This window comes from Adiantum capillus-veneris, chromosome 22 (genome assembly GCF_014529385.1).
Source record: "Adiantum capillus-veneris isolate H3 chromosome 22, ASM1452938v2, whole genome shotgun sequence".
NCBI classification, from domain to species: Eukaryota; Viridiplantae; Streptophyta; class Polypodiopsida; order Polypodiales; family Pteridaceae; genus Adiantum; species Adiantum capillus-veneris.
In genome coordinates, this window is record NC_140952.1 from 44,492,084 (window position 1) to 44,515,368 (window position 23,285).

Below are 23,285 nucleotides of genomic sequence, written 5' to 3' on the forward strand. Positions count from 1 at the left end.
CCCATGGTTTAATTTTGTATCTTTCTTTTTCTTTTTACGCTATTCAGCATTTTTGAAAAGCAATGTGCTTTTCAGGATGACCTAAATATAAAAATATTATTTTAGTCACCATCGGATTTTACAACAACCTAGAGAAAAAATGAGATTAAACAAAAATTATTTTTAAAAAAAGCAACACTATAAATACGCCTGCCCGTACGAGAAAGTCATAATTATGTCGGGATACCATGGGGCAACTAGTTTAGTTACGATTACATTAATTGCCAAGATATTGTCCAATTAGTCAATTTTTACTATAAAAATTGAATGGTAAGTGGGAGAGTTGATTGCCAAAAGCAATGTCATGTATTTATCAAATTTGCCAAAAATTACGGGCTAATTTGGGTTGAGAGGTAGCACTACCTCCTGGCTTGGGGCTCACTCCGGCTTGGCAGAACACCTATAAATTGGCATAGAGTGCTTAATTTTCAGCTTCGACAATTGCGTCTACTACTACATGGAAATACATATCTAATATAAGGAGTGGTACAAACTCTCCATCACCATCTCCATAAGATCTTCTCTCTCATTCACGGGAAGAAGAAGAAGAAGAACATTCTCTCTCTACTTGTTTACTAACTTCTCTTCTCTTTTCACGATATTCACGGTTTCCAATGGCTTTGTGGTGAAACCTCTACATATCTCCTATCACAAATCTCTTGCAGCAAAGCAAGAAGCCTTTCGATAATCCATAATCAATTCTAAAGCACGATAAGAAGCTCTAAAGTCCATAGCCATCATTTCTTTCTCTCTCTATGTCGTTTTTTGAGTAGATGTTCTCTCGATGGTTGCTTTTTTGTATATGAAGGCATGTATGGACTTATTGGGTGTGTATGAGGTTGATCCATTAGTCATGTCTAACATGCTAATTTATGCACACAATGTGTTTATGATCATGTGTGTACATAAAAAGCACTTTTTGTTTCATGTCACGTAGGCAATAGGAACACTATTCTAGTCATATCTCACAAACCATTATGATCAAGTCAAACCCTTTAAACCATAGATTAAACGCATCATTTAGAACATTTCCTCTTTGGGTGTCATGTGAAAATACCACACGAGCTAAGAGTTATGATAAAAAAACATCTTGCTATCCACTACACTTAGTCAAAATTTTGGACTCCATGCTCCTTGGAGAACCACTATATAGACTCATCGGATGAGAAAACCCACTTAGCCCTCTTGCGTGGGTTAACAATACTGGTTGTGTCAAAGCAATTTTGGCAGTTGATTGCTCTTCAATCTCACAAGAGTTAGGTGACTCTAGCTTGAAAGTGTCAGAATTGATTGTAGCCTTGGAAACAATGAAAATCTGGGTTCCTAATAGCCTAATCTGCAATCCAGTGTGAGTGGTGTCCCTTTCATTCAATCCTAGACCCAATTTGCAATGCAACTACTTGCACTTGCCAATTTTTGATGGGCTCGATCACTTTTAGCTCCTCGCGTACGTGGACTGAACTATGAGATCACTTTCCAAAATTGTGCTAGACCAATAATGTTTTCCACCAAAGTGGTCAAGACCTTGTTGGAAGATTTTTTTCAAATTTCTAGGCCAAAACTTGAACTCTCGCGAGTTTTGTGACTTGATTGTAGCCAATTTTCACCAAAATCTGCTAATCTCGGCCCTCGAGTCGTAAATTTGCTTAGGAAATCTACCTTAACGGCTAAATCTTATTGAAATTCAGTTTTGAATTGAGCTTTTGTGTGAGGATATCTAAGCCGGTTGGCTTTTGACATAGATCCAATTTCCAGGTTTCGAGTTGGTTCGCCCCTTTTTTGACAAATTTTGATTTTTTTTTGACTGCTCACGGCTTGGCTTCGTCTTCTGTTTTCTCCCTCTTTCTTGCTATTTGCTTTTGTAATTGCCTTTTTCTGCTCGGCAAGCCTTGACGTGGTTACCTTTGCGGAATTTTAGAATTTTATTGTGAATTTTAAAACCTTTTTCTGTTTTTCTTTTTGGATTTTGTGTGACTTTTTTATTTTATATGAATTTTTTATACCCTTTAATTGTTTTTTGAGGCCAGCTCTTGGTTCTGCAGGGGCAAAAGCTTGTCTGGTCTTCTCGACATGGCGTGATGTTAGGTTTGCCCTGCTGGTTCTATTGCGAGGGAGGTTGGTGTTGGTGTGGGTCCGCTCTTTGGTCGGCTTGACACTCCTCCTGCGTACGCGTTGGTGCGGTGGAAAGCTTCAGATGGTCTGGCGGGGGTTGTGGGTCGGTGTGCTCCTGAGTTGGGCCTTTTGCAGGAGGTTCGAGGTATTAGGTGGTTACGTTTGGCTGGCTGTGTTCGCGTTCGGCTTTGGAGGATGTGGTGTGGTTTGTGGTGCATGTGGTAAAGCATTGTTGTTTGGTGCCAGTGAGGAGGTTTCTGTCTGTTAGGATGGGTTCATATGTTGGTTGCATGTCGACTTGGATTTGTTGCAATTGGTGGGGCACAACTTCTGGGTGTGGGTGGTCTGCCCTTGGGCTTCAAGCATGGCAGTGGCAGTGCCCTGTTTGTTGGTGGCACCCAAGGTTTGTTGGACATTCAACCTTCCCTTTTTGGTGTAGGCTCCTTTGAAGCCAGTGATGGAGCTCGTCTCCGCCCTATGTTTCTCTTGCTTCTTGTCTGCTACTTAGGTCCTGTTTCTTCTCTCTCCACTGTCAAGAGTGACTCCCTGTTCAGCCTGTGTCATCTGGCTCTAAGGCCAATTTGATCGGGTGGCTCCCTTGTTAACCGTATTTGGTTGGTATGGGTATGTTGTTGGTATTCATTTCGTTTTTGGTTGGCCTAGGCTCAGTGTTTGAGCAGGGTTGTAAATTTTTTGTCTCTTTATGCATAATACTGTAATGTGCACACAACAGGTATGGTATGGCTACCCCAAAACTCCTCCTTTGCCTGTGGGGCTTTCTATTCCTTATATAGGATTTGTCCTGTTTACATCAAGAAGAGCTCTTCTCAAGAAATGGCTGCCAACTACCTAACAGCCCTTCGACTTTTACATGGGCCCTTGCCATCTGGCAAGGTGACACTACACCTCCCCCCTGAAAAAAAAATTGAGTTACTGAGACAGAGTAGTGCCGGCTGGATGACAAAGCTTCATACGCACAACATGTGCAATCGTAATAGCCTGGTTGGAGTTTCGCTGGAGCTTGTATGTGTAGGTTCTGAGGCACTGTAAGACTGTGTACGGACCGAGCCATCGATGGAGAAGGGATTCGCTCAAGCCCGGGCGTCGTAGTGGATGATAGAGCCAAATCTGATCACCTGGTTGATACTCCCTATGCTTGCGACCATGATCATACTGTTTTTTCTGCCGTTGCTGGGCTTGTTGAAGGTTGGTTTGCAGGGAGCTTCGAAGAAGAGGTTGGACTCGTTGTCAGTGATGTAACCATTCGGCTGCGTCTTGTTGGGAAGGTTGCAGTTTGCTGAGATCAATGTCGTGAGGCAGATGAGGGTCCCGTCCATACAGAGCCCGAAAGGGGCTTACCTTTGTGGATGCTTGAACGGTAGTGTTGTAGGCGTGCACTGCATAGGGTAACACTTGATCCCAGGTTTGGTGTAGTGGGTCCACATAGGCAGCAATGACTTGCTTAATCGTCAAATTAAGTCGCTCTGTTAGGCCGCTCCCCCGACCTCGATTATTTTTCACATTACCTAGCATGTTTAGGTTGAGATTCTTCATCAAATCTACCACTTGCCTCATGTCTTGCTTCAGTCTATCATCTTGCAGTGTTGTAGTGACCACTACTGGCATAACCTGATGAATAACAGAAACTAGTGGTTCATGATGAACCCCTGGCATTTGACCTTGCAAAGAATCCATAGGATGAAACTCAGACCTCCTGGGAAAAGACTCTACTTCTAGCTGACTCATTCTTCTCATCTTCCACTCTTTGTTCTTCACTACGTATAGTGCATCTTTATATGTCCTAGGATTCTTTAGATCCACTCTTCAATGTATATTCTCTCAAAGACTAGCCAAGAACCTGTCCTTCTTCATCATGTCAGGTGGGGGTACCTGTGGTGCTAAGGCCTTGAACATCCACTCCCATGCCATTGAAAACTTACGTATGTACACATCTACTCGCTCACCTCCCCTCTTCACCAAACCATGTACTTCTTGCCACACTTTGTCAGGATCTTCTATCTTCACCAACTCCACTTCCAATCCATGCCTTAGATTGTCCCAACTTAATCTCACAAGTGGATCGCTCGCACGCAACTCCTCTTCAAATGCTTTGGACCAAACTCATGTATCACCCTTCAAACAAATCTCGAGAAGATGTAACATCTACGTTGGATCATGAATCTGATTGCTAGTGCATGCAACCTCCATCTATTTTGAAAAGTCTTCCACATCTTCATCACTTCTTCCATGAAATTCCGGATAAGAGAAAACCATGGTTACCCAAGTTTTGATGCTTTGAGAACCCTTTTGAACACATGTGCAAGAACCCAAAACTTTTGACTGACTCAATCTCCAGAAACTTCAATGGAATGGAGCTCATCTTTAGATAAGGACAAACACATGCACATCAAATGAGTTTTCATAGTTAATCATCGGAATTACAACAGGCAAAGGGGATTCCAGTATCTCTCTTAATCTTCTTGGCCCAAATGTGTGGACCAGAATGTCATCCAAGTATACCAATACCACTCCTTTTTGTATCAAATCCTGAAAAATATAATTAGCCGTTCGCTAGAATGAGCTCCCTGCATTTGATAAGCCAAATGACATTCGATTGAATTGGTAAAGACTTGTGGGTGTTCTGAAAGCCGTCTTGTGAGCATCCCTAGGGTTGAGTGGTATCTGTCAATACCCAAACACTAGGTCAAGTGAAGTGAAGTAGTGGGATTTGCCCAATTGGTCCAGCAGATCATCGACTCTGGGCAGAGGGTAGAGATCATGTATTGTAATTTGTTAAGTGGTCTGAAGTCGATACAGAAGCGGTAGGAGGCGTCGTTCTTTCTGACCAGATGGGGTTCGGGTGCCCAAGAAATGTTAGAGGGGTTGATGATGCCTTTGGCCAGCATGTCTTGAACTGCGTCGTTGATGATGGCATTCTCCTTTGGGGACCTTCTGCGTGTGGCCATCTTAATGGGGCGATCATGAGTGGTCTGGATAGAATGAGAAATAGGAAGGTTGACTGTAGAGGGTCTGAGGGATTTCTGGAAGAGGGTTGGGAACTGACGAAGGAGTGATCTTATGTCTATGGTACGGGTTTCGACATCAATGATAGTGCATTGGGTCTGGACAAAGTTGGGTCCTGACTGGGAGTACAGCAAAGGGCTAGGAAGGGTCTGGGGTACAACTAAATGGTGGGTATCAAATTGTAAGCGGGCTTTTTGTTTGATGAACCAATCACATCCTAGGGTGATGGGAAAGAGTTGTCTGGGGAGAACATAAAAGGTATGATGAAAGAGGTTATTGGAAATGTAAAAAGTGCAGTGAGCTAATGTGGTTGATGTATAGAATTCTTTGTTATCTCCCAACAGAACAAAAATTGGGCTGGTTGTGGATGTGTGTAGACCTAATTGGGTGACTAGATGAGAGCTAATTGAAGAAATAGTAGTTCCAGAATCCAAAAGGGCTTCCTGAGTAGTGTCATACAAGTGAACAACAGTAGAGCATACTTGGCGAGACTGGAAGAGGTAGTGGCCTGGAAATGCGGGTGGGTCCCTCCCATCAGCCACCCGCTCAGAGGTTTTCCGGCAAGGCCGCAAGGGTTGCTGAATCGGCGAAGGCCACTTGGGAGTTCTGCAGTTGTTGAGTGGCCAGCCAACGGCGGCAGTGCCGCTTGACATGTCTGTAAATGTTGCAGTAAAAGCATTTAGGCCGTCCTTGGGCATCCTGCTCAGGTAAAGATCGGCCGTTAAAGTAAGGGGAATGCCGAGATTGGGTGGTTGGTGTGGCTGTCTGGGGTTACTGTCTGGGGTTAACTTGCACGTTTTGTACATCCACATCCATTGGTGAAGTAGTATCGACAGGCGGATGAATAGCATTGGGCATAGGTGGTGGATGGAAAATGGGGTTTCTTCTGATCGGTCACTACTTTCTATCCTCTAAGCAATCTGAATTGCGGAGTGAAATGAGGTTGGCCCTTGATTGCGCACCTTCTCGAGATGTCATGACGAAGGCGAGGCCACAAGAAGAAAAGTTTCATTTCTTCTGATATGGTCTGATCAGCCCGCAGTAACGGTTGCGTCATCTTCACTGCAAATTGTGCCACCGGTTCTTGATGCTGCTGCTTAAGTTGCTTAAGTTGTTGCAGGGCTGTTTGAGTGATGTTGTTATGGGCGAAATCGCGTATCAACATGGACCTGAGAGCATTCCAGTCTTGCTTGACTTCTTGTGATTGCTGAATGTACCAAGTAGCAGCCACGCCTTCCGGCAAGGTGCTAGCTTCCATGGCTTGTTTATGAGCTGGCCAATTGTGATAGGTTGCGACATTGTGGAGATGATTGAGCCAAGCGAGGACATCCTCGATGGGTAGGCCCGAGAAAGGCTTGGGTCGGATTTTGGGATCAGGACGGGTATGCTGTGTAGTAGAGAGTTGATTAAGAAGGGTTTGATTAGTGTGATTCTGGCTTAGCAGAGCTTGATTAGTCTGGTTCACCTGAATGATCAACTCACTAACTGCTTGAACGAGCTGCTCCATGGGAGGGGAGGGCATACTGAACTCGGGATTCATTGATGCATCTTGAAAGTGGGGGGAGCTAGGGGTCTGACGCGGTGAGAAAGGCTTGCTCATTTCGGCTGTGTAGGTGATCACTTCGATGGGGGCCGAGGGAAAATCTGGACTAGGCGCCTACTATGTGCACTCGGGGAAAGATGGTGCTGAAAACAGTACCCCGCATCTCATGTGCACACAACAGGTATGGTATGGCTACCCCAAAACTCCTCCTTTGCCTGTGGGGCTTTCTATTTCCTTATATAGGTTTTGTCCTGTTTACATAAAGAAGAGCTCTTCTCAAGAAATGGCTGCCAACTACCTAACAGCCCTTCGACTTTTACATGGGCCCTTGCCATCTGGCAAGGTGACACTACAATACAATCACTCACATATTGTAAATTTTGAAGAAAAACTCAAATTTTGTTTTTAATTTGAAATTTTGAGATTTTTTGGTGATTTTTTTATACTTTTTATTTTTAAAACTTTTCTTTAATGAAATTTCTCTTTTTTTGGAACATTTTTTATTTTTTAAAATTATTATTATTTTAGTGGAGTTTTATTAAATAAAGTTAGTAATAAAAATAAAATAAAAAGTTAGAAATTAACTATTACCTATTTAGCACTGGCAATGGCGTCAAGAGCTTGCAGCAAGTGTCAGCGAGACGAGGGCGAATACGTCCTTGATGCATGTATGGCGCGCATCGCAACGCAGTGGTATAGAGGGAGTGAGCGGGCTCATGGGGTGCAACGTGCAAGGCATAGACGTGTGGGAGGGTTGGTTGTTGTCGGTGCACTACGCAAAGAGAGTAAGAAAGGGACAACGTGGCAAAGAGAGATAACGAGAACCAACAAGGTAACCTGCAAGAGAGAGAGAGAGAGAGAGAGAGAGAGAGAGAGAGAGAGAGAGAGAGAGAGAGAGAAACATTTAATGGCCTAGAAACTTATGTGTAGCGGAAATTAGTATGAACATAGTGGGCATTTCATTAGAATAGATTCCTAATGATAATTACAAGAGTGCTTGGGTGGAGAGAGCAACAAAAAGCATAACACCTAGTTAGATAGCATCAACAATACTTTCAAAAGAGAGAGAAATTAAGCTATTGACAACAATTGAGGACCGGATTTGCATGGAGCCGGTCCCCCCTCCAAAAGGCTTTGTATTATGGTTTCTCCCATCAAGAGAGACATTGTACAATACAATTCTTTGTGTTCCTTCAAGACTAGCTAGTGCAATGAAGATGAAAGCTTCATGCACTAAGCAAAACACTTAGCAAACACAACTTTAATTATCCCCGGTCTCAGACCCAAGACCTCACACACCTTCGAAGATGGTGAGAGCTAGCAGGGTATGAGAGTAGATTGAGAGGAAGAAGGAGTATCTTACGAGAAAGATGTACATCTCCTCACATAATCACTCATATTAGCATAGCTTAGCTTAGTAATTAGCTTGGTAGAGGAGATGAGCATGCATTGAAGCTTGGCTCTTGGTTGGATTTTCATCCACATGCCAAGAGTGTCGATGTAGGCTTCTATCTCACAAGCTTGGAGTAGGTGATGAGCTCTCCATTAAAGCTTGGGAAGAGATAGTCTTCTCTTTCTTCACACATGAGATTGTGTGAGTGTGTGTGTGATAATGCCTTGCAAAAATCAGCCCCCTCTCTCTCTTGGGCGAGCCCTCTTGCTATTTTCTCTTGCTCAGCCCTCATTGGCCCTCCCCAAGTCAAGCCAATGACTATTAAGCAGCATAAGTGATAGCCTTCTGACATGTGTCCCCCTTTCCCCTTTTGTGAGAGCTTTAGGTAAATTAATAATTCAATTAAACTCTCATTGGACCCCTTTGCCTCCTGGCCAATCGGAATCAGGCAAGCCATTGGGCTCCTGAATGCTCATTGGACCCCTTGGGAGACTGCCCAATAGTCATCTAGGAGACTTAATTCTCATTGGTTCTTTTATTAAGTGTTTTTAAATTAATTAAACTAGATTTACTCTAGCCTAATTCTCATTGTTCCACCTCCAAGGCCCTCCAATAGGAATTGGGTACACCTTATGGGCATCTGGCCTAGGGAGCTGACATGTGTCCCTCATTCCCTTTGTGTAAAGGAGCTTGTGTGTGTGTGTGTGTGTGTGGCTTTCTCTCTCATCCCCTAGAAGAAAGGCTGGCCCCCTCCCAAGTAGGGATGTACAAAGACTTTTTTGGTCACACACAAAGCATCCAATTCCTCTAGGTTTGACCTTTGGACATAACCTTTGAATTTTGGAACCTTAGCATTTTGGAAGTCTTAATGGGCTGAACCTTAGGGTCTTTTTAGCCCATTGTTGCACATGGCTCTTTTGTAGATGCCCCCTCCTTTGGATCCCTACTGTGGCCGGTCTGCTAGCTTAACCAATATTCTATCTTTTTCTCCCCTGGCACTTCCCCATATTAAATGATTAGTTTAACATGAGAAAACCATTTAGGAGAATTAAATATTGAGTATTATGACATTCCTCTCTCTTGAAATCATAGTCATCCTTGACTATGGTGTAGAGAAGATAAAGCATATTCATGAGTCCTTTTCTTAGCGGGTAGAGGATCCCTATGTTACCCTACGACATCATTCCACAATGGATAACTAGTCCATTTGGCGCTTGAGAGCCTGAGGCTACCGCAAGCATGTCTGCACATTAGTCCTATCAATCTTCCATAGTAGAATGACAAGCTCTACTTGGTGTTTGGGAGACTTCTTCTCCACAAACTTGATCTAAGCATGCATACTACTTCATTTTTGTGCACAATAAAGAAAAAGAGAGTCTTATAAGACAAAAACTTTGTTCATTTTTAACATTTTGTACATTTGCTTACTCTTGGGAAGCATTGTAAGCATTGACAAGGTTTAGGTTATCCTTTAATTGTATGCCTTGCATCCATTTAGCATCTTCAAAAGGATAATTCTTAAACTTAATAAGATATTGTCGGATAGTCTTACCGCCTCTTAGTACCTTGTCTTCATGTCGGAGAATGGACTCGGGCTGCAGCACCTCCTCTTGGTCCTCGATCTCCGGTGGGTATTCAATAGTTGGTTCTTGAGGTGGCTCTCCTTTGTAAGGCTTTAATAGGCTCACATGGAAAGCATTTTGTATGAGCCAATGATTGGGCAACTTGAGTTGATAGGCCATCTCATTGATTGGCCTAAGAATCTGGAAGGGACCATAGTACCTTTTTGCTAGCTTAGCATAGTACTTTTGGTGGCCCGTAGGATTCTTGCCCGTTGTGTGCCTTAATCGAGCCTTGGGAAACTTTAACAAGACCCAATCGTTTTCTTTATAGGCTTGGGCTCTTCTGTGCTTGTCAGCAGCAGCCTTTTGCCTTTGCTGTTAGATAGAGATAGCATCCTTAATCTTTTGAAAAGATTCTTGTAGGTCTCGGCTATACTCATCTGCAGCGAAGATCTTCCCATGTACCTTAGGGACTTTTTGATCTTCCCTAAATTACCTCGAAAGGTGCTTTTCCTGTGGAAGTATGTACATTGTTATTGTATGCATACTCCACTAAGGGTAAGTACTTCTCCCATTGGGATCTTTGATCTACTTCCGTTACATAGGCTTTTAGTAGATCGAGAATGGTTAGGTTAGCTATTTCACTTTGGCCATCCGTTTGTGGATGATAGGTCGAAGAGAAGTTTAGCCTTGTGCCTAAATTCTCAAAGAGACCCTTCCAGAAATTAATGGTCATTCTAGGATCTCTATCCGACACTATGGACATTGGCAAGCCATGGTACTTGAAAACTTGTGAAATGAAGAGGGTTGCCATTTGATGGGCTTTGATAGTCTTTTTGATAGGTATAAAATGAGCTTGTTTACTGAACCTGTCTACTATCGTCCATATTCCCGTATTCCCATGGATATACTTAGGCAATCCAAAGATAAAATCCATGGATATGCTCTCCCATGGTGAATTAGGGATTGGCAAGGGTTGAAGCAATCCAAGTTGCTTCCCTCTATAAAATTTTGTCTTTTGGCATACCACACATTTGGAAACATACTCTTGTATGTTCACTTTCATGGTAGGCCAATAGAAATATGTTTCAATTCCCTTTAAGGTAGATTGAATCCCTCTATGCGCCGCATAAGGTGGAGCATGAGATTCATACATTACTTTCTCACGTAGTGAGTTAGTAACACATAGTCTATTGCCATAGAGAAGATAAACATCTTGTAAAGTAAATGGTTCTTCTTTATTCCCTAATGCAAGGGCTGAAATCACATCTCTAAAATCGGGATCAATAGCATACTCATCTATCATTGAAGATAGATCATTGTGAGTTGCTATGGAAACCGCATTCACTCTCGGCCGTCTTGAGAGTGCATCAGCTACTTGATTATGCTTGCCAGCAATGTGAGCAATATGAAAATGAAATTGCGAAAGGAAATTTTCCCACCTCATTTGTTTGTCGGAGAGCTTGGTCTGCGTCATGAAGTACTTAAGACTTTGGTGATCCGTTCGCAGAATGAAAGGAGTCCCCAATAAATAGTGCTTCCATGAGTCTAAGGCATGTAGAACTGCAAGGAGTTCTTTTTCGTATATGCCTAGAGCTTGCTCAACAGGGTCGAGCCTTCGACTCTCATAGCCTATGGCATGCCCTTCTTGGAGAAAAACAGCTCCAAGGCAATCACCACAAGCATCACATTGGACCTCAAATGGTTTTGAGAGATCCGGTAGTGTAAGCACAGGTTGAGAGATAAGCTTTTCGAAAGCATTGATCTCCTTAGCAGACCATGTATACCTAACGCTTTTCTTTGTTAGGTCATGTAATGGTCCCGCAATTTGTGAGAACTTTTCTATGAAGCCTCTATAGTATGCACACATACCTATAAATCTTCTTAGTTCATGAAGATTCCTTGGTTTAGGCCATCCTTTTATTACCTCTAACTTGGATGGATCCATTTGAATGCCATCTTGAGAGATAATGTGACCTAAATACTGAATCTCTTGCAAGAAAAATTCACTTTTCTTTCGATGAACATAAAGTTTATTCTCTCTTAAAACTTGAAATATTACCTGGAGGTGTTGCTTGTGTTTGTCTAATGAATTAGAGTAGATGATAATATCATCAAATAACACTCCAGTGAAGGTTCGATGAGGCCTGAACAGCTTCTCCATCAAGCGGTTGAATGTGGCTGGTGCATTGGTCAAGCCAAAAGGCATGACAATGTATTCGTAAAGACCAAATGTGGTGCGAAATGCGGTCTTTACAATGTCTTGATCAACTATCCTCATTTGATGATAGCCAGTTTTTAGGTAAATCCTACTGAAGTAGGTCGATCCTTGTAGCTTATCAAATAGGTCTTCTACCCGTGGAACGGGAAACCTATTCTTGATAGTGATCCTATTTAGTGCTCTATAGTCGACACACATACGATATGTGCCGTCTTTCTTTTGCACTAATAGCACAGGTGAGCAAAATGGAGATGAGCTAGGCCTAACCATGCCCTTCGCAACTAACTCATGCACTTGCCGCATAATCTCCTCTTGTTGAGCTTGTGAAACGCTATAAGGAGGTTTGTTAGGCGGTGAACTTCCTGGAAGAAGTTCAATTGCATGGTCATCATTACCTCGTTTAGGAGGTAGCTCACAAGGGATGTCGTCAATAAAAACATCTTGAAACCCCTTGAGAAAATTGGATAACTCTAATTCCTCTGGTTGCTTTTATTTTCTTTTGCTAAAGCATTAGGTTCATTTTGAGAATCTTTAACAAAAATCATGTACATGGAAATAGAGCTCTTTATTGACTTGTTGAAAGCTGGTGTATGTACAATGGGGATAGTGTTACCCATTTCCTTAGCATCTATATACATGTCTTTTTCCCTGAACTTAAAGGAGATTCTCCTTTCAGGAAATTTAACATTGGCAGCCAAGCGATCAAACCATGGTGCCCCTAGGATTACATCCTCATGCTTGAGAGGAGAGATAAAGAAGTTCTCTTTGTCCACATAGCCTTGGACATGAAGCCTCAATTTCCCGATTAAGGGAGTGACTGAAGCTTCTTGCCCCTTGAATGCATTGCACTGTCTGCGGGTAGGACATCTCCCATCTCGTAGGATTGTATGCCTAGCTTGGTGGCCAACTCTATAGATATAAAATTGTGAGTAGAACCAGGGTCAAAGAGAATAAAAGCATCATGTTCTCTTACCTTTCCCCAAGCATGGCATAGAGGAGATCCTTTGTGATGAGTTTGATGAGTCTCCTCCTCTTGGATTTCAGCTAAGGAAGCTCTAGGAGGATCTTGGCGGTTGTTCTTTTGGGGACAAGCGCGGTACGCATGCCCTTGTTCGCCACACTTGAAGCACCGGTTATCCTTGCGATAACGCTCAAGCTCTTCGGGAGAGAGTTTGTTTTTACCTTTGTAAACTCCCTTCTCTTTAGCTTTGTTGGAGTTGCCCTTAGGAGAATTTTGGACATTTTCCTTCCCCTTAGGCTCATTGGAACCCTTGTTCTCCGAGGGCTTATTATTTCTTTTAGCCCCCGGTTGGAAATTGATTCGAGAGGCCACCATAGTATGGTGTATTACCACCGATATGGTACGCGGCCTTTGGGAGTTGACATACTCCGCCATTTCTTCGGTTAAGCCCGCACAAAATTGTTTCTTTTGCTCTCCAAAATCCAACTGTTTGAAGACAGTGGCTTTGAGTTGTAGGTCCCAAAACTTGTCTACATATTTGTGGATGGATTCATAGGGAGAGAGATTTAAGCTTCGCCATTCGGTGAGTACTTTGTCTTTGGCATCGGTGGCCAAAAACTGCTTCATAATGGAAGCTCTTAAAGCTTTCCATGTTCGTGGAGCTTCACCGTTGGCTCGTAGGCTAGACCACCATTGTCAGGCTGACTTTTGAAAGTGCATAGCTACATGGCGTAGCTTAGAGGACTCCATGAAGCCCTCATCTCCAAACGCCGCATCGAATTGCTGGATAAAGGCCAAGACTTTGTCTGTAGCACCAAAGGTGCCATCATAGGTAAGGAAAGAGATGCTCTTCCCTCCCTCTTTGAATTTCTTCAGCTTGGACGACCTTTTCCATGCGGCATAGGATTTCCTATGGCCTCTTCTTTTTGATGGTTCAAAGGTTGCACCATCACTTTCTTCAGAAGGTGAAGAATTTGAAGAAGGTGGAGAAGAGGGTGACCTCTTTCTCGCCTTTTTCTTGTCTTGATCTTCATTGTCTTCACCATCACTTTCATAAGAGGAAGAGGATGAAGAAGATGGAGAAGAAGAGGATGATTCGTTTTTTGCAAAGATGGCGTCTCTACTGACCCAAGTAAAGTTCAAGTTGTTGTAGCTTGTTTTAAACCTAAATCTATAAAAGAAGTACGCAGCTTTCTTAGATTAAAGGGATGGTATCATACTTTTGTTGAAGGTTATTCTAAGATAGCTTTTCCATTGACTAATATCCTTAAGAAGAAGAAAGTTTTTTCTCAGAATGTTTGTACTCAAGGTAGTTTTGAGAGACTCAAAGATCCTTTGGCGAATGCTCCAATTTTACAACTTGTAAACTTCAAAAAAAAGTTCATTTTCCTCACTGACGCAAGTGGACAAGCTATTGGTGGTTTTCTATCTCTTACAAGTTGCACGATCATGAGTTAAATTACCCTATGCATGATTTGAAATTTTTAAGTTGTTGTACATGCTCTCAAAGTATGGTAACAATATCTTTTTGGAAGGCGATTTGAATTACACACAGACCATAAAAGCCTCAAGTGGATTTACACTTATCCCAATCGTAATATTCGCCAATGGAGAAGGATGGAATTATTATGTGAATATGATTTTGGGATTGAATATAAATCAAGGAAGAAAAATCTAGTGGCCGATAGTTTAAGCAGACAGAGTACAAGAGGAGCAATTACAACATCTACTACCTCATTGATTGACCTTATTCATGAAAGTATAGCCTAGGATCCATTTTTCAGGAGGATTCAGTATTTGCTAAACTTGGATATAATCGCATAGAAAAACAAGAGAGACACATTATGTTCAAGGAAAAAATGTTTACTTCAATGACCGTCTTTATATCCCAAGTAATGGTGGGATCGAAATATAAATACTCCAAGAAGCTCACAATATACCTATTGCAAGATATCCAAGTTACATTAAAACATATGCTACTATGAGAGAGAGTTTCTTTTGGCCAGGACTAAAGTACAATGTATTAAGCTATGGTACAAGATACTTAACATGCAAACACATTAAGTTGAGCAAGTTTGATACCGTAGTAAGCTGAAGCCAATATATGTGCCACAAAGGAAATGGGAATGCATATCTATGGATTTCATCATAGGACTTCCTACATCTCTAGGATATGATTCTTGTGTTTGTTGATATGATTTAAGAAAAGACTCCTTGGTGGAAGCACGTTAACATGTCAGTAAGCATGTGCCAACAATCATACCTTGTAAGAATAAGCACAGTGATGTCTTTCAAGTGTGTGGGCCTCCATCATGAAATATATAAAGTGTATAAATACTTTTTGAAAAATTGGACCGAAGTTTAAATGAGCTTGAAAATTTACTCTAAGAAGTCACGAGAGCGGCCTGTGGTGGCAGGCATTGGGTACACCCACATCAAGGAGATAGCCTCACATAGCAACAGTCATGCCATCACCGTCCCTAAGCAGGTTCCTTTCTCACTATTAAGCAGGCCTAAGGCCGTTGGCCTTGGGACAGTCCCAAAAAACAAATTTTTTTTGAAGCCGTCAAGGGGGCATGCCCACCTGACACACAGTCAATCTCACTTGAGAGTACAAGCAAAATCACATTTCGTCCAACAAGCCCCGACATTCATGGACAGGCAGTCCGTTTGCTGCAAGTTAATTGTTGACTTCCCAGTTGCTTGGGATTTACAATCTGGCTTCAAATTCGGCGTTTGGATCAATTGAAGGCATAATTATCCTACGAGCTCGTTGAGAGAACCCAAGTTGTAAAAACCGAAAATTTCGGATCAAAAATTACCGATGAATGTTTGCAAGATCGTTTATCAAGTCTACATTTGACGACTTGCAACTTGGTGGACTGCATACGATGCAAGCACGTTATTTGGGAAGCTCAAATTTTTCAACACATTCAATTTTATCAGAAATTTAAAGATCACCTTCTTTACAATAGCAGGTGGAATTAGCACGGCTAATCACCGGCCTCTTCTACGCGTTTCTACGTTCACTACGGCTACGCGCATTTTTGTACTCCAAGGTATTGTTATCTCTTTTGTTTGCACACCACGTTTTCTCCATGAGTGCAAAAATTGATGATCAACACATGTTTGACTTCAAATACTTGGAATACTTGGAGTCTGCTCCACCTGTGGATGCCGCATGGCCGGATACTCTCACGGAGGGTATCCACGTGGCAACAGGGACGGATGATGCATACCCAAGCAGCCTATCTTTCTCTCCGTGAGTATCCACACCTCCTCCTCAGAGTGTGTTTGGTATTCTGGAGGATGATAGTAACTTGCCGGATGCTAGGAAGTTTGTCACTCGACAGGACTGGCAAACTTTTAAGGCCCGATTTCGCTAGCTAGTTGTACGGGTCCAACTATTATCTATGCAAGTGGATCAACTTCTCACTTGCCGGAAAATCAAGCAGTTGTCTACCCACCAGTTATGACCAAAGAGGTCCAACATGCACAAGATAATTCGTTTGTAGGAGCAGATCTGGTCATGACCACTGGTCATGACCAACGTGGTCAGGAAGCGACTATCACAATCTGACTTTTGACGTGCAACAAGTAAAAAATTATCTTTATTTGCTTAGGAACGCATTAAAAAAAGCAGTGTCCACATGTCCGATAACTTAAGCATGATGCATTAGTTCGTGATTCGACATAAACTTCAGTTTTTGTGCAGGGCACAATAATTTTATTTTCTTAGGAACGCATCAAAAAAGCAGTGTGAGATAGGTTTATTACAAGGTAATAAACAATTAGCCATACGTGCATGTGGCTTTTCAAAGTATAGTCTATTTTTTGAATTGGGTACTGTTATGCCCCAATTTCTTTTCTGATATAATCATTTTTGGTACGACCAGTTTCATAATCTTGGCTTATACGATCACCCGACAACATTATGAGATGCATACAAGATCAGTGCATTAGGGTGTGTATGATATACATGTCACAATATTGTTTTTTGTGCACAGCCAAATGCTTGGACAATTTCATGTGATGCAAGGATTCTAATTTGTGCTATGATTGACTTGACGTCAAGAGCAGTGGCACCAAGTTTGGTGCAACTGCATTAATTGGGATATCATCTCACCAAATCCCTACCACTCTAGTAGATGCAAGGCACCTATGGTGTTAACTTTTACGAAGGCACCTATGGTTTTAACTTTTACAGTTATCACGATAGCCCAGGATTTCAACTTTCGTATGCAAGGCATGCCCTCCAGGTGGTATAAAGTACATCTTTGCTCTCACACATCATTTTATTTTTGGTTGCTGTCATCACATACCAACACTCAATGAAACCTAAATTTAGGATTTAATTCACTGGCAAAGTGCCCTATTTAAGTCATTTTTGTACAATCATGACCCCTGCAAGGTCGGTGGGTTGGGATGTATTTTGTGTTTTCTTGTTCCCTCTCTCGATGAGAGAGTCATACCAGACCAAACTGTGGAATACTTATAAGATAAGATGAAAGTCAAGCAAAAGATGCATAAGCGCACACAGATTGGGTACATACTCTAGGCACTTAAGGAACGTTCCTCAACCCAGCATACTCTCCTTCTATCTCTTTCTTGTTTCTCTCAAAGAATAATGAAAACTTTTGAAGAAGGTTTTGAACATGTTTTTTTGGGAGTCAGGTCGAGCCAAGGTGCTTCTCAGCTAGAAATAGGGCAAGAAGACATCTAAATTTGTCTTCATTGGTTCATTGATTGAACACTAACTGCCATAAGGGCTAGGAGCCACACACGCTGGCTAAGAGTCATTGTCAGATCTCGGGTAAGACCCAATTGTTGGAATTTCTTGGGTGATTATTCTTAAGATTGAATAGATCTGCCCAATGGAGTACACATTGACCACATCGACGTTAATGGACAAGCAAGAGTCTTGTCATTATGGATGTTTAGGGTGTCATTTTTGCACTACATGTTTTTACTACAACGCTCAAGTTGAGTTTTAATAAATTGTTTACTAAATCACCCCATAGGCATTAAGGATCACAATTTGATTTATCCTAGTTGTACTTTCAAGGAAAGAAGTCCGCAATCTACCAGGGGGTAGTGGAAAAATTCAACTTTCCAACTAATTCCAATCATTTCTATACACGGTTGACTATGTTCGTTATCGTTACGTGCTAATTGAGGAGATTCTATAAATGGTCTTACCAAGGGGTTTGACTATGTAGATTATAACCAACGGGTTTGGATTATGACGGCAACACCCAGGGTACCCAATGCAATGTTGTTTGTTTTTTCTTCCACAGGTGGGAGACATGCTTCTCTGCATTTGAATACGATTAAGTGAACATCAAGTTCAACTCTCCAGGTATGCATCTATTGATTTGGTGTTATTCCACTTTTTAGTATGTTTTGCTTGAATTTATTAGGTCGTATAAATACGCTTGAATGTTTGAGAGACACACCAAGGGCATGTCAAAACAAAGCATTTTGGGCCATCGTGTCCCATATATTTTTCTACATTATGCTGTTATGAATCCACGTGTAGGGTTTGATTTGGCACATGTTGTCACATGGGATACAACATGGTCTAGAAACTCAAGAAGTTTGTGGTTTAGCCAGTATGGAGCAATGATCATGAGGGTCCCTCTCACTCGCATCGCAAAGTGTTTGTAGTTACCTCCACACACAAGTGCATCTCGTACTTAAAGGATGTTTTTTTTACAGACATCCTTATTGGAGACATATTCCACATGTGGAGAATATGAGTATCTGGGACTTACACTTGCGCCTAATTCCTAATGATGTGTCGCGACGACACCCCTACGTTCTGGTCGCTTCCATTGATTAGACCATTTTGAGCACACTGTATCAGGAACAATGGCAATGGCCAAAAATTATCGGGTACTCAGTACAGACTTGTTGCGATGACAAGTGCTGTGAAACCACCTTAACGGAGGGTCGTTTCTACATATAGCCAAGTATGCTAAGTTACTGAGAATGTCTCATGGTCGGTACCTAGGTGTGACTGAGCTTTCACATTTTGCTATGGTCTAGCTCTTGTTGAAAAGCTTTCACGAACGTACCATGGAAAGTCTCCTCATGGAATTGCGGTTTGGATAAGTTTGTATTAAATGCATGCACATTAGGTGTTATGGGCCCTAGTGTTTAACACTGATTTATTTGGAGCGGCATGCAAACTCATGGACTTTATTCTTTTTGCATTGCAAGTGCAATCTCTATTGCAGATTTATTATGAGTTTACACCCTGCCATACAAGGTACAGGCTCAGGATGGGTGTATGTGGTTGGATGGTCTAAACTCTAAGAGGTTACTCCAGTCCAACCCGCTTTCAACCTCGTTGGTTCTCTCCACTCCATATCAAATATATGGCTATAGTTTATTATCAGCTGTGGAAGACTGTCTGTAAGTAGTTGGGGGAAAGTACCTCACTCTTACTGTTGCTATTCATTTCATGTTGGATGGGTAGCTTACACGTATTCTTTGCTAAAGGATCTTCTAAGCGCATATGTTAGCACAACGCATTCTGAATGGGTGATTCTCTCCCTATTTTAGAATTTTCTTAGGTTAGGTTTTCAGCTTTGAACACCTGTTGTGATGGGGTTGGATACCATTTCAATAGTTTCATAAGCAAGGACTTAGTAGGTGTGCTGACAAAGTATGTTAGCATGTAACCTTCATTAGGGGTGAACAGGTACTTTTGTGTGTGCCAAAATGTTTAGAAGTCTAACATGAGGACACTCCCTATTCTATCCCTCAGTAGCTATGAGCTTTTCAAGATACTCACGCAAGTTGGAAATCTGGGTCACAATTGTATGGAAAGTTGAACCAAGGGTTTTTTGCATTTTTTTGATATTTTCAGAAAGTCTGAAACCTGGGTTTGTCATTAGACACCTCTTAGTTGTGATAACTTGTTTAGAATTCTCAAGTGAGTTCTATATGGAGTCTTTATGCTATGTTGGTTATGCATCGGTTAACCAAGATGGTTTCACAGGGACAACAATATGGAGAATCAAGATGTTATTCTTGCTTTCATTGAACCTCATACTGAACCGGGTTCCGCTCTAATGAATTGTTGAATCCATGTGGGATGCCACAATGGAAAACATTAGTGTTCTTATTAAGATACAACACTTGTGGTTTTGAGGACGAAAACGCTTCTCCAAAGTGCTTCTTTGAGTATCTTTGTCACCTGCCATATCTGCATCAGCATACCCTTGAAGAAAATTATCAATTACTCCAAAATACAAAGCATTTGTTGTTGTCCCTTTTAGATACCTAAGTATCCACTTCACAGCTTGCCAACGCTCTTTACCTGGATTTCCATGAACCTACTTACAACTTCCACTGCATGTGTAATGGCTGGCCTTGTCCAGATCATAGCATACATAAGAGAACCTATCGTTGCAGCATATGGAACTTAGATATATATGCTATCTCCTCTTGTGTCTCTGGACACATATCCTTGGTTAGTTTAAAGTGACCAGCCAAAGTTGTAGAAACGCAAACCTTTCTAGTACCTTCTTGATGTAAGCCTCTTGAGATAGATTTATTGTCTCCTTTGTCCCATCCCTTGATATCTTCATACCAAGTATCCTCTTTGCAGCACCTATATCTCTCATTTAGAAAGATTTAGATAACTTGGGTCAGTAGAGACGCCATCCTCGATATTACTTACTTAATATTGACTATTACCTGATTCAATCTATGATAGTCCATAAAAAGTCATAGAGTAATGTCCTTCTTTCGATTGAAAAGAAGAAGAGTACTCCATGGAGAAACACTAGGTCTAATGAAGCCTTGGTCAAGAAGTTAAGTAAGTTTATCTTTGAGTTCCACAGACTTAGGTACCAACATCTTATATGTTTTGCAGGCATTTGGTTGAGCTCCTGGAATAAGCTTTATTGCACGATCGACTTCACACTTGGGTGGTAACTCTGAAATCTCTTCAAGAAAAACATCACCAAATTCAGTAAGCCACCCAAGTTCAGGTGTTTCCGAATTCTTCTCTGTAGAATTAAGCTTTATTGCATAAATCATCTCATTATTTCTGTAGCTTTTCATTAGTTCAATGAAGTTCACAAGATAAAGTTTAGGATTTTGTCACTTTTAAGTATTGGTAACCCTAGAGTTATGCTTATTTACAAAATGTAATGAAGCACTTTTACAATGTAAGTGAGCATCATTTTCCTTAAGTCAATCCATCCCTAAAATTCTGTCATAGAGTCCTATGGATAAGACTCTAAAATGAGTTGAAGTGTTGTGGCTATCCAAAACAAAATTCAAGCATTACCAAAAATATAAACCCTCTAGGGGCCCTTTGGGATTAAGGTTCATTAGAGGCCAATCAATAGGAAGAGAGTGGTGGACACACTCTATACCATCAAAAACATAGGGGGACAAGGTAGCCTTACATATCTTAAGGTTTCTTACATAGTGAGAAGGTGGGGGTGGGTGGGGGATTCACTTTGATCTTACTTCCTCCCCTCGATTTGAAAATACTCAAAACATTAAAAAATTAAAAAATTAATATTTCTCTCCTTCCAACCCCTCCAAACGTATATTATAGTAAAAAATATATTTTTGGACCTTTAAAAGTAAAAAACGTGCACTTGAAATCCCAAAAAATGTTTTTTTAATAATTTTTTTCAAAACATCATTTCAAATTCTTAAAAGTTTCCCCAAACCTATCCCATAGTTAAAAAGTGATTTTCTCTCTCTAGATCTTCTTTCCAAAGCCCTCTATTGCTACAACAATCATTTTCATCCTCTACTCCAACATTCTCTCTCTTATCACCTTCTTCCACCTCCATTGGTGTTGAGCATCATGCAAGCTCATCCTCCTCCTCTTCCTCTTCCACCTACCATTCACACACCTAGTGAGCTCATCCACCTTCTCTTACCTCCATTGTAGCACCAAAAATCCTCCTTCCCCTTCTCTCCCACTCCACCTCCCATTCTCACACCCCACCTTCTTGTTTGACACCAAGCAAGCAAGATGAAGTCTATGTGCCACAAGATCTCGTCAAAGGTGAAAGTGTATACATGAAACCATCTGCTGCTTGCCATCACCATGTTTTGAGATGGTGGAATTTTGAATCACCATTGAAGGGAAGTCTCCTTGGTTTGAAAGCATAGCTATAATATATTTTTTCAATGTCAAGCAGGTGGTGGCAACAACTTTCTTAAAGGAAAACTTCCACCAAAATGTGAGTACCTCTTCTAGCAACATAGAGTTTTGCATGTTGTCACATTATAAGGTCTTTCATTGTCATAATTGTGTGTTTTGCTATCTTGTGGTCATTTTTTTCTCTACCTTGGCGGAGGAGCAGTCACTTCACATCGTCTTTTGCACATTTAGATAATTCCATGTGGATGTTGGATCAATGTTTGTCTTCAACCTTTGCCCAAACAAGTTGGTGCAAAGTAAAATTTTCTTTTACTTACACTCCTATGTTATCCTCACTACTGTAAAAACAACTATGGTAGACTTTCACTTCTTCATATAGAAAGTAGTTTCATTTTTCATTATTCCAAATTCTTGCCATGCAGTTTGAGATATAATTTTAGTAACTTGTCAATATTTTTTGTTTGTTTTGTAGATCATGTCTCATTATAACTATAGAAATCTTTTACATTGGTTGGCCATGGAGGTCCATAATAAAAAATACGATATGGAGGCTGAAGAAAAAGGTTTTTGGTACCTGGACCACCTTGAAGGACAAGTTGTGCAAAACCCTTTTATATTGTAGTACAAAAATTCCCTTTGTGAATTGTTCTTCTTTACAAAATGTAGAGCCTTAAATTCCCAATGTGCATATTGAACTCATCATGACCCTATATTGATGTATACTCTCTTTATAAGTTGCTACAATGCACATAATGTAACCCTTATTTTGCAATGAAAATGAGTTTTTTTCATCAATTCTTCTCTCTCTCTCTCTCTCTCTCTCTCTCTCTCTCTCTCTCTCTCTCTCTCTTGCAATTTTAAAGGTAGTGTAAGATTTAAAATCCAACATTTGTGTACTAATCTTGTGTTGGATACATACAATGTCTAGAACGCATTTGGAAATCAAAAGAGTCAAATTCCTTTTGTTTTGGGGGATGATTTCCTTTAATAATTATACAATGCTCCTTACTAGAATCTTATTGTAATATATATGAAAAATTGAAAAAATAATTCTAACATTGATAAGTTCTACTCGTTGCCTTGTTGACATCTTCTTTAGATACCCAAAGCTTGGAATCTCACAAGAGCAGAACTTGGTGCCTCAAATAATTTCCTAGTTGTAGGCTTATAAGTCCCTTGTTCATTTTATGGCCCCTGTTTGGCCAGCTGGCGTTGCCTTGTGGCCAAGGGACCTTTTTTTGCATCTGCCTCTCAAGAACTATGAGATCCCAATAGAGTGTACTTTGGA

At 41.1% G+C, this 23,285-nt stretch overlaps 1 long non-coding RNA gene across 3 annotated transcripts; it reads left to right on the forward strand.

The window, feature by feature from the left end:
- The first annotated feature begins 2,089 nt into the window (after positions 1-2,089).
- Positions 2,090-22,750, forward strand: LOC147429246 (uncharacterized). 3 transcript variants are annotated; one of them, XR_015185809.1, is made up of 5 exons: positions 2,090-2,775; positions 18,153-18,214; positions 20,741-20,858; positions 22,035-22,076; positions 22,470-22,750. It is a non-coding gene; the product is annotated as an uncharacterized LOC147429246 (long non-coding RNA). The 3 variants fall into 3 exon arrangements; XR_015185808.1 differs by lacking the exon at positions 18,153-18,214; XR_015185810.1 differs by lacking the exon at positions 18,153-18,214 and having other exon boundaries at positions 2,090-2,769.
- The last annotated feature ends 535 nt before the right edge of the window (positions 22,751-23,285 follow it).